The sequence below is a fragment of the Vanessa tameamea genome, chromosome 26 (assembly GCF_037043105.1).
Source record: "Vanessa tameamea isolate UH-Manoa-2023 chromosome 26, ilVanTame1 primary haplotype, whole genome shotgun sequence".
NCBI classification, from domain to species: Eukaryota; Metazoa; Arthropoda; class Insecta; order Lepidoptera; family Nymphalidae; genus Vanessa; species Vanessa tameamea.
In genome coordinates, this window is record NC_087334.1 from 668,581 (window position 1) to 688,119 (window position 19,539).

The following is a 19,539-nucleotide window of genomic DNA, read 5'->3' on the forward strand; positions in this document are numbered from 1 at the left end:
TACCAATGACCCTGTATGTATATGTATTTCTTAATGTTAAATAGTAATTTACTAAGTAAAAATATAAATGTATTTTGTTTTTCATTATGTTTTAGTATATTATAGTTAATTTTAAAAGCAACAGAATTGGTTTTTTGTCACTCAACTATACAGGATAAATAATTATTTTGTGGTTAAATGTATAAGACTTTACAAAGCAAGCAAGATGTTAGCAAGCTTATATTGAATTCATGATTTTAAGTTTGTTTTTTATACTTTATTATTTATTTCTTCTTAAATTAGAATTGGCAATATACATCGAAGCTCACACCACTTGAAAATTCCTGTAAACCAACTTACGATGATACCCTATTTTGATACGTACTTGAAAATCATTATGAACTAGTTGTCGACCGCGACTTCGCTCGTGTTTTAGGAGTCGTCAAGTGTTAGATATAAAAATCGGCATATGTCCATCCTTGGTGTTCAAACTTAGTTCATAGTAAATTTCATCAAATTCGGTTCAGTAGTTTAGTGAAAGAGTAACAGCCTGAGTTACTTTTGCATTTCTAACATTGGTATAGATATAGTCATTATTAGATAATACTTTCTGAACTTACAGAATAATTTTGCAAAATAAATGTGTTCAGTTGAGAATATGTAACTGTCAAAAGAACTCATAAGTTGTGCTACAGACAAGTAAAGCGTTTGATACGACCACAGAACATTCATGAAACGAATATGCCATAAACTACAATAGGTCTATTTACTCATGGGGGCACGTCTGACGACTCGACACGAGTGACGCTCGTTGAAGATGTCTTAATGAGCAAAAGTAACTGTTGCCTTTTCACACAAGCCGCTGAACCAATTTAGATTAAATTTGGTATAGTGATAGTTTGAGTTCCGGGGAAAGCCATAGGCTACTTTTTTTAATTCACCCCACGAGGGGGTAAAATGTGGACGGTGGTTTGTATGTTATAGGTAAAATTTTATAATTTTAGCAGATAACATGTTCAGCTAGTGAAAAAATAAAGACATTAAAACATAAAATACAATTTAGATTATATTTATTTATGAATGCTCCCCGATAAAATTTAACGTGGAGGATTACGCGTTCGTGAGCGAACAGATCTACATAAGTAATTGAGACGAGATGGCCAAGTGGGCAAGGAAATTGAATCATTTTTTTTATTTATTTAATTTAACAACATGAAAGTGCTCACAGTTGCCCGTGCCTTCTTTAACATTCTACTTTAATACATTTTGGCGTTTTAAATTTTTACTGAACATCAGCAGATGTTCGCTGGACTTCGAGCTAGTCGTCTTCTTGGAAGACGTGGCCCACTCTGACTTTTTTCTTTTCTTTTTTTTTTTGTTTCGTTTTAATTATAATATACAATAAATAGGGAATATGTTATATAAACATAGATTGAACGCTTAAAACAAATTGAATCCTAAACAAAGTAATGGGGCAGGCCCAGGCAGATAGTGTGTGTTCATGTGCTTAATTTGTGTTTATTATTCATTTAGTGCTCGGCGGTCCAGTACTTATGAATGAAACGTTTGCCAAGTAAAATTATTTCACTACAAGTATTTAAAACGCAATATTTACCATGTTTTTTATTTTCACGAGTCTCGTGAACAAGACATTCTTAGATAATATCGAAATATCGAGCTCCACCAAATAAAAATAAAAAAAATCGTAAATATCCCGTTTTTAAATACTTGTAGTAATAAAAATAACCATGTTCATTTAATATCTTTTTTTAAATTATTTCAGTTCATATATGATATAATTATATTATTTTCAGTAGGATACCGTTTATAATTATGTATACCATTTCTGACTATTCCACTGTTCGGAGGTGGTACCGTTACCATCAGTTATGTCAACGTATTGCATAAATATGTGTGAACTGACGCAACTTGACGTGTTGGTAGAGTGATCGCTAACAATAAGCACTTTATTCTGCGCAAACACGACTCCAATTTTAAAAAGATGATATTTATTTAGAAAGAAATATAAATATAAATGATTAACAATTCGTCTTATAAACGATACAATGTTTTTTTTAATGGAATTAGAGGTGACTGACTACTACTACGTGTTTGCTTTTAAAAAAATACTGTGTAATATTCTTTTGTGAGACAATCTTTCTCATTATTAATGGTGAGGTCGTTCATCTGTTATTATACGACAAAGTTTTAATAGTTACTCATTTATCTCTGCTTAAAACATTGTTACTATATACGGACTGTACTGCACACTGGCCAGTGTGACATCTGGTTGTAAGCAGTCACCACTGCCATACACATTGTCTTTGTGTGAAATATCATACCATCCTTATCATCAAAGTGCTACCAACCTTGGGAAAGTTATGTCACTTATGCCTATTGTTATACGAGCTCAATCACTGTTCTATTCGGAATACAATAAGGTTAAATATTGCTGTTTGGAGGTAAAATATAATTGGTAAATAAAAGCTTGTAAATATATGCCGCTGCTGGGGTCTACTATACTCTTGTTTTTTTTTTTGAGGAGAATGTTTGGGTATCCTTTGCAGTGTCGTGGATACTCGTGGCAGATTTTTATCCGCCGCGTGGTCTCCTCGTGATATTTTTCTTCATCGTCCTCCCCAAGATTTATTTAAGACTATAAAAATAAATTATTCACACAAAAATTCAGTGGTGTTTGCCTGATTGTTATTCGGACGTTTTCTAACCACAGGGGCATCACGGTTCAATCATATCTAGGCAGAATTGCACAGAACCCTGAACCTAGAAAACATTAATTTTTATTTGTATGTTGTTTTTAACAAACTATATTGAGTAAAGCTACCACCGGTTCGGAATGTATATTCTACCGAGAAGAACCGGCAAGAAACTCACTCTTTTTCAACATCTCCTTTAATATAAGATTTATGTAGCATTATTCTACTCGTGCGAACTGTGTAATAACTGAGTTAAAAACACGATAATACAAGGATGGATTATTATGTGATTGTATAATCGCTATAGTTGGATTTGTGTCATTAGGTGTAAGTTTTTAAATACAACCTCAGAGTTATGCAAAAAGTATTTAGTTAAAAGTCATTTCTAATATGTTTTATTATTTAAATAATAGATGTCACTGTACCAAAATTAAATCGCGCTAACGTTTGGTATTGTTGTAAATACTAATGTTCGAGAAATGTTTGTGTATTCAGTTCAAAAATAATAATGTATACGTGAAGAATAAAGCATCAGTGTATATAGTGAAGTGTTTTACTGGTTCCTGAAGTAAGCTTATGTACGACTGTGCGGGTTGTACAGTGATGGTCCTATTGAGTATTGTCAAACAGATTAAAAATTACAACTCACTTGTAAGTTACACGTCTGATTAAAGTTGTTTATAATTTAAAATATATTTGAATTTTATTTATTTTTAAAAACTATTAATATTTTTATTTTCGTTATATACTGCATCAGTTAAAAATTTCATTTAAACGTAATTGAGCGGTATCCTTTTAAGTTAACAGCTGTTGAGGTGGTAGCAGACCGTTAATGCGTTTTATAGCTCTTTGTAAAAGCTATTCAGACTTGATATTTGGACACATGACATCCTAAAAATATACCAAATAATATCTACAATTAAAATAGGATTGAAAAGTTTGGAATTGATAACATTTACTTATTACTAATCTAACATTTATTTATGTTAGTTATTTATAGTTTTTTTTTTTAGTAGCTGTCCATTATAACATTGATTTACTGAGGACTTTTGTTTTGAATTCAATAAAAAACAAATCAAATATCAAATATATTCATACTGAATTGTTACTGGAAAATTATAATATAATAATAATTGTTGTGTTAAAGGATAAGTTTAACATTTTCATTAATTACCCACACATATGTACATGCCTGTATGAAGGCAACACTGTCTATATGAAGGCCCTACTGTGCTTTGTATGTCTGTATATGTATATTCTCAATAAAATAGTGATTATCATTTTATAAACACGAGAAGTTTTCCAGTGATTTATAAAATGAGAAATAAGAAATGTAATTGTTTTGATTTGAAATCTTTCATTTATTGTATATAGTGTGTTTCTATCTTACGCTTACATTATGGAGGCTATTTAAAAATCATCAACTCGATTTCCGGTTAAAAAAGGCTGCGGTGTCGACACCTTGACATTTATGAGCAATATTTTACTGAAAACAATAATTAAATGCAATATAAGTGTTTGAACCTAACTTGAGATTCTTCTAGAAAAAATCAAGAAGAATCTATCAGTCTAGGTTCGATTTAGAAGATAAAATTATGCTCATCGATGTTATTGCTATGTCTAATTTAAAGTTGAAGGATAGAGAACTCGTCACTAACTCTGTTCAACGAATACAAACGAATTTGATTTACCAAATTTACATCACAGCAATTTTAAGTGCTGTTACATTTTTACTGTGGGTATGGATTTGAAGAAAACAGTTTTGGTTATATATCTATTTAATGGTAAGAAACTAAATTTACAGATCTTACAATAAGTTTAAGACTTACAGCTAGATAGTCCAAGCACTTGGGATAAAATGAATGTTAAAATGAATTTATCTTTTAAATATAGGCGCCACTGACGATTCAAAGAAAGTATATTTAATTATTTAGTACACCGTTCGCCAGGCCGGTGTAACTAAGTTTGTATAAAATATGAAAGTGGGTACATCACCAAATTTCCAGCTACACGTGGATATTGTTTATATCTAAGGGAACAGGCACGCCATCCTTGGAGTTACAACAGCAGCTATCTGGACACACTCAACCAGGAAACTGTAGCCGTCCACACTAAATATTTCAGCTTAAAATTTTAAATCCATGTGGTGGGTAAAAAGAAAAACCTCCTGTAATACGAAATATACAGGTTCAACAATTATGTATATAACCAAAGATTGAAAGACCTTGAACGAGGGATGTAAGCAGTAATTACCTTTTGGAGGTTCAAAGTCCTGCTTACTTTAAATGACGATTTCAACTCCGGAGAAACATTCCAATGGGTCAAAAATCACGATCTTCTGAATTGCAAACCAACGCATTTAAGAAAAAACAAGAATTAAAGACTTAATTTTTTTTAAGGTCGTTAGAAATATGTTGTATAAAGTTTTTATCAAACTTCAAAACTCCGTTATAAATATATTCTGAAAAGATATATGCTGTTAAAGTACTGAAGTAATAATCAATCACAAATTAAGAAACTCAACTATTAAGGTAACTCACCGTTATATTCAGTATATCGAATTTGAAGTTTGAATTCGTTGTTGAACCGAAAATGTAAAAATGCAAAAAGGACGAAATCGAAAGTTCTTGAAACTTTGAAAGTTTGCGGGAGTGTGGCCAGTATCAGCACCAAAATTAAATAGGAATTATATCCATATTTAAATCAAAGAAATAATTATGGAATAATTATTTAATTTAATAAAAGCCAATTCAACATAAATCTGTCATAATAAATTTATGGGAAGAATTTATAATATATGGGAAGTAGTAAATGAATGAAGGAAGTAGTAAATTTTGTGACGTTTTCGACAATTAAAAAAAAAGTTACAATTATAAAAATATTTTTTAATTCAGCATGTGACAAAAAATCCTTTAAAAATTACATACAACGACTTATTTATAATTTAATTACCCTTAGGGGGTAAAAAAGTAGCCTATGGCCATCCATTGGGGATCAAGTTACATATTAACAAATTTCATCAACATTGGTTCAGTGATTTAGACATGAAAGTGTAACAGATAGACAGAGTTACTTTCGCTTAGATTGGACCCGTTAGGTGGCGCTTTGGTCGGTCAGTAAATCGATTATTTCACCTTCACGAAGTCGGTGTGTTTTATTCAAACTATTAGTATGTTTTCAAACAAGCGTCAACTTATACGCCAAGTCATTATTTTCTCAAAAACATTTTCCTTATATTGAAAGCGCTTACTTTTTTTTTTAAGAAAAAAGTTTATATTGATAAGGATTTATCATGAAAAAGAGATATTGTACGACAATAAAAAAAGTATACTTAAACACTTGCAAAGCGTATGAATATGTAAAAAAAAAATTGATTTTGAAGGTTTATCATTCCGTCCATTTTGTTTCCGGAAATTAACTTTTGAAAGTGTGTAAGCCTTTTACTTACATACAGTATTACGGATTTTTTTTATTTGGTTTTTCAGTACTTAACAATTTATATAAAGGCTTAACAGAGTTAAACTTATTCCTAAAAAAATATATCGAAATAAAAAAAAAAAATGGAAATCATTTAACTTTGAATAACTTTGATTTTTACAAGACCTCTTAAGATATGACGCCTATGTATTTCATATTTACCCAGTCGTTCGTTGTCTATTCTCTAGCAATTCATGAAGCATTTGAAAGGAGCTCAGCCACCGACAGGAAATTAATTACGAGTTGTTTTTTAAATTATTTATTTATTTATTATTGAATAAAATCCACGTTTACGTAAAGGAAACCGGTTTTGTTTCAATATAATCGATATGTAATCAAGTCAATAAACGACATAAATAAAAGATTACAAAAAATACGGAAGGACGATAAATAGTCAAAATAATCGTATGTCCAATTATATTTAAATGTATCTTAAGTTAAAGGTTATACGTAATACTCCAATTCATACAACAACAACAAATACTCAAGACTTATCTTAGTTAATTGGCCTGAAGTAGGCGAGATGGCCCAGCGGTTAGAACGCGTGCATCTTAACCGATGATTTCGGGCTCAAATCACTGAATTTTCATGTGCTTAATTTGTGTTTATAATTCATCTCGTGCTCGGCGGTGAAGGAAAGCATCGTGAGGAAACCTGCATGTGTCTAATTTCAACGAAATACTTAAAAATATTTTTGTTAGGAGTGTTGGTCACCAACACACTGCTTGCTCTCGGGCGCCTGTCGTGTTAAGACGGGGCTGTTCGTATATACATATTATATTGTTACCGACTTTAGATAAGTATTTCATTGTTTTAATAAAACGGAAATATACAATATTATAATATATCACAAAACTAAATCGTACAAAGTATTTGTAGGAGATAAGAGAAAAATCCAAGTTTTCCAACCTTATTCAAATCTTAAAGGTGATTTTTTCCAAATTAAAATAGGATCATCCTCAAGATACAAGTGAATAAAATAAGTATTATCCATTTCGAATTTGCGTAACTAGCAAGGTCAAATAAAAACAAATGAAACTTATTTATACAATAAGGTTAACTTGATAACCTCTTTCTTATTAAAATTACTTAAAATTATTGCAAATGATCCTATTAGAATCCCCCTCTCCACTCTCCCCACGAGCGCGAGTTTTAACATGTCCATATGATCCTTTCAAGACCTAATAATATGTAAAATAGTGACGTAACTCAGCTCTGCTTGACTGCAAAATATTAAGGATACTTTATTCCTTTATGTAAAGATTCTCAAAGATCTTTAAATGATATGTAATTTGCTAAAAACCTCACTGAGTTATATATCTAAACCTTCCGAATGACTCTGCCTTTTGCAAATACTTACGGTACGTTTTTGGATTTAGCGCATTCAGACCGACAGAAGCTGCAGGCGATTTTGTTTTCTACTAGTAGTAGTATGTAGGGATTACAGTTTAGATTAACAAAATTGACAAATATCAATGCTATTGTAATAATTTATTTCCATATAAAACAAAATAGACAACCGTTTTGTTTTATAAACATAAGGTTTCAAATTTAAACACATTACAAAACAAATTCTATTCAGTGTATTGAATACAAAAAAGAAACATATTATAAAACAGTCGTAATAGGTATCTCTCTGAGAGACGCATTATAACCACAAGATTCATTGTATTCAGTGATTCAGGGTAAATAATATTATCTACTTAAATGTACAGACAGGCCAACACTAGCGAGCGATAACGGTGTCTTATGGTTCCATCGGTAGGAGTATTATTGAATTTTTATCCTCGTTTTCCAAATCAAATCAATAAAATCAAATTCCTTTATTCAATATAGAAGCATTAAACTTACTTTTTGATTGTCAAATTCAACACTACCGCCGGTTCGGAAAAGAAAATACACTGATCTGAGAAGAACCGGCGAAACTCAGCGGGTCTTTTTTTCTGTCAAATTGTTATTATTTAGAAATATTCAATATCAGAAGAAATAACCAGGAGGCGATTGTTTTATTCCCAAGGTGTTCTATCAACCATGAACTCACTAATTGTATAATAGCCTTTCGCACACAAGCGTTCTTTAACAGTTTTTTTTTTTTTATTTGGCAACAGAGGACTTTTGAACGTTTCCTGTTGTGGTCCCGTAAGAAAATTCAATATGAGCACGTGAAAACGCCTAGCAAAGTAATGGGATAAATTAATTCATTTAAAAATATACCCAAGAATTCAAGTAAGTACAGCAATAAAATAATTTAACGATTGCTTGCAACGGAATCTAGCGTTTTAGCTATGTAGGCAATTGGTGTTTGTGAGTCAGCATGAATTCGTCAAAATAATTAGAATGATAAATTAGAATTTATATTTTTTTCATTTATTATATAAAGTCAAATTAACTTTTTAAATTAAGGTTCGAATCGTCTCTCTCAAACGGTGCATATAATATTATATTTTATCTTGTAATCAGACGAAGAAAATTTAATTTAAATAATCTATTTTAACATAGTATCAGCGACTACTACCTATGGTTATTCTGATATAATTTTTGAGTTATAACTTTTATTTCCTCAAAATATTACTTGGATAGCTAAGTAAACGAAATCGAAACAATTGTTTACAATATGTAGTATTTCATCTACTAAGTACTTATTATATAAAATGAACTACTTACCTAAATAAATAATTATTATTAATAAATAATAAATAGCATAAAAACTTTTTGTAAATAATGAAATAAACTTTTCCTATAAACTAATAACGTCATTACACAATTTATAATATTATATAAAAGTTAAGTTGAACTCGGCAAGCCCTTTCATTTGATAATCATATTGTAGGAATGCATTAAAAATAACTAGTCCGCCATGTTGGATTTAGAATGACGTCACACAGCTAACTAAGCATTGACATCCAAACTAAACATATATACAAAATTTTAGTTGAATAGGTGGAAGATATCTGCTTCAGAATTGAGTTGCAAGACTCGAACGAACATACCTACTTACATACATTGCAAGGTAAATAAAAGATTGTAAAATAACATGATTATCATAAATATCACTTTTCATTCATCATACTTACGCCAATGCCAATAACAGTTAAAAAAAAATTACCGTGGATCCCCAAGACACGTAATCAGCACTTGGTTTTGTAATCATGTACGATGCACCGTGGACAGTCGATTTGCCGCCAAGGGAGAAATCGACCGTCGCCACTTTCACACTACGCGTGTTCGATTTTTAAAATACGAATTTTGTGTTTTTTTTTAAATTCAGAAATGACTTACCAGTGATAAAAATGTAGACATTATAAAACTTTAAGAAAATAATTGTGAATAAATATATTTATATTATTACGTGTTTTCAAATGTGAATGTTCAGTTATGTGATTTTTAAGCACTTTAAAAGTGAAATAAGTGTAATTTAATTAATCATCACATTTTTGTAAGTAATATATATTAATTAGTGAATTAATTTTAATTTACCTTTTTATTAATTTACTTGATATTGATAATTACTAAAATTAATTGAAAATATAATTATGTCACACTGCTGGGCAAATGCCTACTCTCTTGAAGAGACGATTTGGAGTATAATCCACCATGCTGCTTCAATTTGGATTGGAGGATACGCTTGAGGCACAATCATCCGACACATGCACGTTATGTCACGTTATTTTCTGATACCGGCGAGCTTGAAATAAATTATAAGATAAAATTATAAGCTCATAAAAAGTAGTGTTTGCTCGGGTTAGAACCCGTAGTCTTTGATAAAGATTCATGTGTTTTAATCGCTGAGCCAACGCGGCTCGGTTATTATATATTCAGTCAAAACTTTCTCTTAACTCCGACAAACCTGACCTTTTCTAATACACACAATGACAACTATAAATCAACGTAGTATCTGTGGTTACGCTCAGGATTGGACTGGGTCTTGTTATAGTATCTTCAAATTAATATTATAAAAAAAATGCTTGTGATATGTAACATATTCAATACTTAAGAATATAAATTTTAAAATAAAAATAAAAAAAAAACTCGAGTCTAGTTTTCGACTGTATTTATGACAATTGCTCCACATTTTTTTATGTCGTTATTTTACAATACGTAAGTTAGATGTTTCAGATCCAATTGCAGAATAAGACTCACTCTTTTCGCAGAACATTAACGTGATCATTTTATGCTAATTTAATTCTACTAAAAATAAAATTTTACGCTCGAATAGCTTCACCAAAAATAAAAAAAACTGCTAACTTTTAAATTAAAGTTTTAAAACGCTAACCGCTAACTGCTTCATCGCTCGAAGTATCGATAATTTGATGCTCATTTATTGCTTTCCTGTGCTGTGAGTGTGTTGTGCTGTTATATTTGTTTAACAGTTACACTTAAAATGAGGAATAGGTTATTTGAAAATGCGACATAAAGTGTCAATTATTGTAATCAGTATATATTTAAAAATGGTTATTTATTAACGAAAGTTGAAAATAATAAATAATTTATTCAAAAATCCATAAATAAAAATGCATTTTTTTAAACGTTTGTCACGTGACACAAAACGCTCCTGATTGGTCGGGCTTATGATGACGTCACTTACTTGTTAACCTCGTTTGCCTACTGTATGTGGATTATATGTGCCACAGATTACAATACAGGCAAGCGACGTCACCCACCCCATTGCAGCGCCATATTGTCAAAGTAGCGTATTCGCGCGCTATTTAAATGTGGAATTTTTAATTTGATATTTTTCAACAAATATGTCATGCAAATTAAGACAATAACACAATTATACCGTACTATTATTATATATGTATTTATAACGTTTGAAAGTGCAATATAGTTTGCATTAATAAAAACCGAATTTGACTTATAAACGAAAACAAAACAAAACACACATAGGCATATATGTGTGCTGTATAATTTATAAATATATATACACACACATTGAAAAAACAAAGAATTACTGAGACTCTAAGTTAGATAGTGTATTGAGTTCGAAATTTACTTTAAAGATGTTGGTTGTTATCAAAATCTTATAAAAATATCAATACCGATAAATGAGGAGACGTTTTTCTATTTAATGCGTATCCGAAGTAATTGAAAACTTATACCAGAAGATGCAGTGCGTTTCGAAGCACGGATATGACCAATTACCATGCAAGTTTATTATTTCATGTAGAATGTAGTACAGGGTTGTTCCTGACTCGTACAGCAAGAGAGAGAAGGGTTCTTTCTGCTTGGTCTAGGCCAAGCGGGCTGCGGGCCTCGAGGCATACCTCCTTACACGGGCATGTCCTCATCGGTAGCGCGTAGCTACCGTGTCATGTGTTTCTGACCAGTGGGTCAGGGTCCTGTGGACCCAGTGGTATGTCCTTTCTGGTAGTCGTCTCGTCCGTGTGGTTGTCATGTCCGGTGGTTTCGTCGTCCTATCGTTGCTCCAAATTGTCTGCGTTGATGCCTGCGTCGGGGCAGGTGGTCGGCGATAGCAGGAGCTCACGAGGTTGAGGACGCCCCTCCGGTGGTCGAGCATGTAATGGAGGAGCCCGCACACACTGTTGTCCGCTCGAGCGAACATTGTGCTCGCGAGGTGACGGACGAACTCATCCACGGTGGGCTAAAGAAGATGCATCGGCCGGGAATCGAACCCGGGCCGCCCGCGTGGCAGGCGAGCATTCTATCACTGAACCACCGATGCTTGACTTATCACCATTGACATGACTCGTGGAGCATATTTTTATGCAGTGCCATTTGTTATTACTAGTTTTAATTTTTTTTTTTTCAATTTCCGACTGATTCGAGCACATTTTTATTGATTTTGCCCTGCAGGCAAAACAAGCCTATAAAACTGCTTCTAATGATCCGAGAACGACAAATAAAATAGAATCAGACGGAAATTCGATCGGTGGCATCTTGCGCCATTGTCTTGGTTGTAGGGCTTTGTGCAAGCCCATCTGAGTAGGTACCACCCACTCATCAGATATTTTACCGCCGAACAACATTACTCAGTATTGTTGTCTTCGGGTTTGAAGGGTGAGTGAGCCAGTGTAACTACAGGCACAAGGGAAATCTTAGTTCCCAATGTTGGTGGCGTATTGGCGATTTAAGGAATGGTTAATATTTCTTAGAGCGGTATTGTTTATGGGCGGTGATGACCAACTACCATCAGATGGTCAAAATCCTGCCCCAAATCACCTATTAAATTTTTTTAGCATATAATATTTTATCAGTTTTTAGACTTTAGTTATAAGTTATAAAATAAGGTATTTTTATTTGGTAATTTGATGCAGGATAGACCGACTAATTAAATGTAAATTAGACTTAAAGTACTAACTCAGATATCTATGGTAATGAGCAGGTCATAACGAATGCACTAAGATAAAACATAAAAAATAAAATTAGTTATTTACAATTAAGTTAGTATTATTAAGTTTGATCACATTAAAAGTCCACCATTATTAATTAGATTTATAGTTACAACAAGTAATTAACTCGTTTAATTAATCTATCGATTATCTTTACAAATACCTAGAATGTAAATACTTAGTTTCTTATCGAGTCTTCTTAGTAATTCTCCATTGGGATAATTCAACTCCAATATGAAGCTTGTAAAAAAAAAAATGGTATTCGTTAAATATCCTGATTCAACACTCATAATTAGCTTGAAACAGTTTTTAGGGTTCCGCACCCAAAGGTTAAAAAGGACTATATTATAAAGACTCCGCTGTCCGTCCGTCTGCTCGTCTGTCACCAGGCTGTATCTCATGAATCTTGATAGTTAGACAATTGAAATTATCACAGTTGATGTATTACTGTTACTGGCACTATAACAACAAATGCTAAAATAAATATTTAAGGGGGTTACCGTACAACGGATATATTTTATTTGACATTTTTATAGATAATGTAGTAAGTATATAAATATTAGTGTGTAAATATTTGTATGTAAGTTTATGACGGCACTGCCTACGCCGATGGTTTTAAAAATTCTCTCTCAGATTGGGTTGTCAGGAAGAGATGGCTATTTAGCCACAAGTCCGCCCATTGTGCAACACTCGTAATCAACATTTATTTTGTTTTTGTATTCTACTAATTTTGTTTTACTTCTTTTTTTTCTGTGTGTTTCGTGTTGTTTGTGGTGTACAATAAAGTATATTTCATTTCATTCATATTTCTTCATAATGTACCGAACCTTTCGTGCGCGATTCCTTCTCGCATATAGCCGGTTTTTTTCACCACCCATAGACTGGTGCTGAAAGAAGCATTTCTTATCCTTTGCACCACCGATCTTGCCAGCGAAGAATTTACATTCCTTGTGCTTGCAATTACACAGACTCCCTCGCCCTTTAAACCTTAAAACTATACTAAATATTGGTGTTTGGCGGTAGAATATCTGATGAGTGAGTATCCAAACGGGCTTGCACAAAGCACTACCACAAAGTTAAGTTAGCTTACCTATATCAATTGCATACTTTTAAATTTCCCTACAAATTATTGTTTAGGGGTATATGCTATCTTGTTCTTACGAATGTCAAATCCACTATGAAGGAAAGAGATGAATCGTTTAAAATTAAAGCCGTTTATTGGCTATTATTAAGGATTAATTAAGTTTTATTTGTAGTGCTTGTATCCGTTCGATTTATTATATATATATTTATTTATTTGATTTATTATAGCACATGGTCCCCATATGTGAACACAATAAACTCGAGTACTATCGAACGAATTTTCAAACGTTTTTCGCCAAGAATGCAGTGATTCATGATAAAATATTAACAGTATAATTGTTGAATATGTTGGAAAAATATACGCTCACTAAGAATTTACCTGACGTGCGCCGGATATGTCGATATTGTATGTACAATAAAATTATGTAAGGTTAAGTCATCAGTCATCTATAGTGAGATATTTTTTTGGTTTTGCTTCGTAATTTCTTCATTTTTCAATATACACTCTTTGGTGCATCTGTTTCCTTCCTCTACCCTAAGGTTGCCTGGAAGAGATCGCTGTTTTAGCGATAAGGCCGCCTCTTGTGCATCTTTCTTAAACGTGACTAAACTATGTGTTTACTGGTGTACAATAAAGAGTATTTTGATTTGATTTGATTTGGGATTTTTCAAATCAGTATTCAATGTTTACTTTGAGTTTAGTACTCAGTACAATAAAATATTATACCCTTAACAGACACACACACACATACAGTAGTAGTGTGAAGTAGGTACGTCTAGTTAGTATACAATATAAAAACATCTCAAAGAGTTGCAACAACTTGCATTCCTTCGTAACAAGTGAAAGGCCGTGACAGTTGGTATCAAACGTAGGTATATCTTTTACACAACGATCGCCGGAACGTAACATACGTATGTACAATGGGTTGTCTATGAATAATACACATATAAACACTATTTAACACATTTATACAGAACTATTCTGTAAGAAGAAACTCGATACTCACCGCAGAACGCCATTGTGAAATGTCAGTAAGTGATATAAGGCATTCACTGCAGTAATTATATTATTTACAATATTTTAATTGCCTATAAGTTTTCTTATATTTGAAAATCGTTCTCAGGAGCCTGCGAGATTGGTTTTCTTAGCATACCACAAGGCGTCCAATCCGGCTACTTTAGTTGGTGTCCGTATAATTGTGCCATTATAAAATGTAAAAACTCTTTAGCATTAGGAGTGAGTAATTTTGTTGCTCAAATTTGCTGTTCTCATTTTAAAATATTTATTATGATGTTCAAGTCTGGCTGGATGATGTCATCGTAGGTTTCAAATGGGGACACGATCGCTTTTTTGCACTATCTCATGAACTTGGAGTATCGAGCCTACTCTAAATCTGAGAGTTTTCTAATGTGGAACCTACACGAGGCGTGAAGGGGCATCTTGTGGGCCGGCATGAGGGCGACTGGTGCAGCTCATTCTTGCTGACTGTACTGGTCGTCTTCGCGTTTGGACTCCACTTTCACTTACCATCAGGTGGATATGCATACCCAGACAGTATAAATTTATAATAAAATTTAAAAAAACATTTTAAAATAGTTTGCTAGTCGAACTGCATTCATCAAAGAGCGCGATACGAAGTAAGTTATTTCAAAACGGCACTGTTATGGGTCATTGCCAATGCCATCGTGAAAATTATGAAGAAATTTAATGCCAAGGAAAAATCTCCGTATATGCGGGTAGTGGTTGAACTTCAAAGTTCAACGACCTCATCACTAATTCAACACTTCAACATGACGATACAAAATGCTGACCGAAGTACCCTTATAAGCCTATTTGAATAAAGAATATTTTAATTTTATTTCATTTGATACAAACTTAAATATACGATAAAAATACCGATAACTATTCTACTTGATTTATATTTCAGATCGTTTTCTTAATAACATTTTACTACTAATTGGAAATTGATTTTGTTTCTAAGGATAGTAATAAAATTAAATACAAGAATAAATAAACGAATTATTTATTTACTAAGAAACAAAATGACGTATCGAGTAGAACAGTAATAGTATTTACTTTGAATTTATACGAGTACATATATTTATAGGGTTCGAAGAAATAACAACACAACAATCGTAAATCATTATGAAATCGCGGTAATGAAAATAAATATCAATAAAAATATATATATATGTAATCATTTATATGTCATATTATTTATGTTGCCGTCTCTGTAATATGTCTGTGCAACTAAGCATTAAATATACTTAATTGCTTATGTAAGTTAAGGAAGGAGGCTTTTGTTTAACGGTGTAATAATTATTTATTACTTTAAATTATTTAAGTTTATATCACAGTTTTATAAATTCATAATTTTATAATTAAAATAATAATCGACGAAGACATCGGATAAATTACATACGATAAGTAAATAAGTTAATAGAGTTTATTATATAAACTGGGACCCGAATTCTACTAAAAATTGTCACTTTATCGCAATCAAATCGAAAAGTAATAGTTGTTGCTCAGACAATTTCCTATTCCACTAAAACAACAATCCAGTTGTGTTTCGGAATCGTAATAGAACCGGGAAGGTACTCGTATCGTAACAATTATAAAATAGAATTGGATCTCCTGTACCTACATAAAGATAATTATCAAATACAAATAGAATTACTCAATCAGCGACTAACATTAGACATACTCCAGTGATTTGTTAGGTCAACTTATATATTTAGGTACCTTATTACATTAATTTGTAATTTGTAACGAATAGATTACATATTAAACAGATTATAATTATGTTTTTTATACAACTTTGTACAAATCATTAGTATAATTTGTTAAATTACCAATATAAATAAGCAACCTTCTTAGTGATAAATATCATCAGAATCACCATCGCCTAGAAGAAAGGAAAAGAACAGCATAGAAAATTTTTGAAATATTAAAGCTGCTACTACTGAGGGAATTTTTCATAATTTTACATTACTCTGTTCTAAAAAAAAAAAAATTTCATAATATTTGTGGTGTTTTCTTGTACGTGGACGTAGATATGTGTGTGTGTCAGTGGGTATACGTGTGGAAGTGTGTGAGCATATACATACATATATCACAATTTATACTTTAAAAAGATTATGACTCCAAGCTAATTCCATCTAAAGTGTATCGTATAGGATACATAATAATTAAATGCTTAATAAAACAGAGTGTTTTCTTATAATGGAAAACTGATGATATATACTTGACCAATGGCACAGCGGCCATTCTTAACAGAGACCAGCAAACTGCATGGGACAGTTACAGCACACAAGTATGTGCGCAAGCACAGGTGTACTATTTCCTCTCTCTCTCATAATCTGATGGGACGGCAATTCCGAAAAGACTGGAAAGAGATCAGGTCCGGGCCAATGGCTAAACATATTTACGGCAGTGAAAACACTGTCAATTTCTCGACTATAAGTTGCTGCTTAGAGTTCCTGACTGAATAATCAAATAACGTAATTAAGGTTCGATCCACGATACCACAAGACAACGTTAATATGTTAGGAAACACAGATAACACACTGGTCCCTCTTATTTACCGACTCATCGAACCCTAGGCGTTCGACGATGAATGCATACGTCATTCATCCCTCCCGACGACGACGGCGTCCTATGACTAGGTCTGGCCTCGCAAGAGGCACCCTTAGGACGCGCATACTCTATGCCCTTAAGTGGATTCTCAACATTCAGGCTTGAGTATTTTAACTCATTTACCTGCCCGGTGACGGTGTGGAGGCCATTAGGGTCATAAGCAACTCAGGTCTCGTGTATTAGGTTTTTGCTAATTACTAGACCATGAGGCAAAAGATCAGAACATCAGACAAATCGCTACCCAGACCAATTTTATCATTACAGCTGTGCAACCAAGCGAGATAAATACCAAAAACTACTTTGCGGTTTAAATACGCACACTATTAGATATTACGTTCGCCACGAAACAAAAAAGCGAAAGTACGACGTTAGTCACCTGTAAAGCTACAGGCACATCTGCGAAATCGAGCTACATTTACGAAGTCATATAACTAAGTATAAAAGTAAAAAAATACCCCTTAAATTGTATTATGATGTCGTCCAGAACGACTTCGGCGAAGGCGACCAATCTTAAGGTCAAAACACAGAGAAGTCAAAACACCGCTTCATATTCCAATGGGGCGGCAATTCCTGTACAGCCGAAAGAGTTCAGGCGCAGGTACGGCTTAACGGTCTTCGGGATGTAACTGAGAATTTTTTCGGTAGAAAAACCGAATAACTTTTTATCAGCCCTACCACTAGACACATAGAAGCTCGATGTATAATATACAAAACTAATAGCTACTTCCTGTGCAAAGAATATCAAATATCGAATTGTCCTTAAGCCCTAAAGGCTCGTTATATTATAAACAACATTTTATAAGCGCGTCTCAACATAAAAAAACCAAGATCTTCAATTTTCTTGCCTGTATTGCAATGCTGTGCATTGATAGCCAGTAAGTCAAGATGTAATCCCTATATAAAAAACTACTAAGCTATTATACATTAAGAATTATATTAATAGATGCACCGCGTTTCGAAGAAGGCTTAGTATATAATACAATGGTATTATATATATATATTATATATGTAGTGCTCCGCAGTATCAACCACTTTAAATTTATAATATTGACGTAATAAATATGAATTTCATCTTGTTGTAAATGGTAAAGGCCTTAAGTATTGATTAGTTTTAATACAGGATATACAAATTTAAATCTATAACATAAGAAAGAACTACTGAGTTTCTTTTTATTTTTGATAATAGACATACTGGCATATAACCTAATTGTAAATGGTCACTATAGACATTGGCATCGTGAGAAATAAACATCTCTTCGTTGTGATGTCCCTTGACTCAATATGACAGTATTATGAGTGGGTGGTACGCGTTACTATAGTCAGAAATGTGTTCTATTATAATTGGACATATTTAGTTTACGTGGAAAGCATGAGTTGGGTATACGTTACGTTATGTTTTCTTGCCGGTTCTTCTCGGTAGAATCTACATTCCGAACCGGTGGTAGCTTTACTTTAAATAGTTTGTTAAATGACGATTCAAAAGTGCTTGTAAAAGCCTACTTGAATAAAGTATATTTTGATTTTAATTTTGTACAACAGTTGGAGATCAAAATAAATGAATATCAGGTCAGACGCTCTGGCACAAAGCTCTAACGCCGATAGGTGGTTCTTTTAGATATAATCGATATTACGAATCGTTGCTAGCTTTAACACCCAAAAGGAAAACCTCGTCACAGATAAACTATTTAAGTGATAGATTATTTAAGCGCTTAAAAAAAAATCTTTAATTTATCATTAACATTGAAATTATTGATTGCTGGTATTCTAATTACCCTTTAATTTCGTAGTCCATTAATTCGTTTGCTGTAATTACACCTACTATTATTTATTGTTTCATCACAATTTGCATTACCGATAATTAATCAGTTGAATGGACATTGTCAACCTCTTTTTTGCTTACAAGCCTTCGTTCATGTCAAGTCATTCTATTTAATGGGATTTCAAACTCATAATTGGACCAGCTAATTGTTAGTACTTATTGTAAACGCTTGCAATTCGGTTCATGTTGAGCGAAAATAGTCTCGTGGTCAGAACTCGTGAATTTTAATCGAAATTTTTGGTTTCGGACGTGGAAAAACCGATGTATGTGCTTTATTTGTGTTTAAAATACATCTCATGCTTGGCGTTCAAGAAAAACATATGCATTGTAGTAGAAAAGTAGAATGAGCTCCAAAAGTTAGAGGGAGAAAGGCAAGAAGGTTTTAGCCCAGCTGTAGGACATTTACAGGTGACTCCCGCTGTGACTTTACGAGTATTTCCATCGATGGCTTTAACGTACCGGGTCAACACACAGGGTCTA

At 32.7% G+C, this 19,539-nt stretch overlaps 1 protein-coding gene and 1 non-coding gene across 2 annotated transcripts in view; one reads left to right on the forward strand and one right to left on the reverse strand.

The window, feature by feature from the left end:
- LOC113404947 (glycine receptor subunit alpha-2-like) overlaps positions 1–19,539 on the forward strand; it is a 220,310-nt gene that overhangs the window by 154,470 nt on the left and 46,301 nt on the right. The gene's annotated exons all lie outside the window — the stretch shown is intronic.
- Positions 11,783–11,853, reverse strand: Trnag-gcc (transfer RNA glycine (anticodon GCC)). Its single transcript has one exon. It is a non-coding gene; the product is annotated as a tRNA-Gly (tRNA).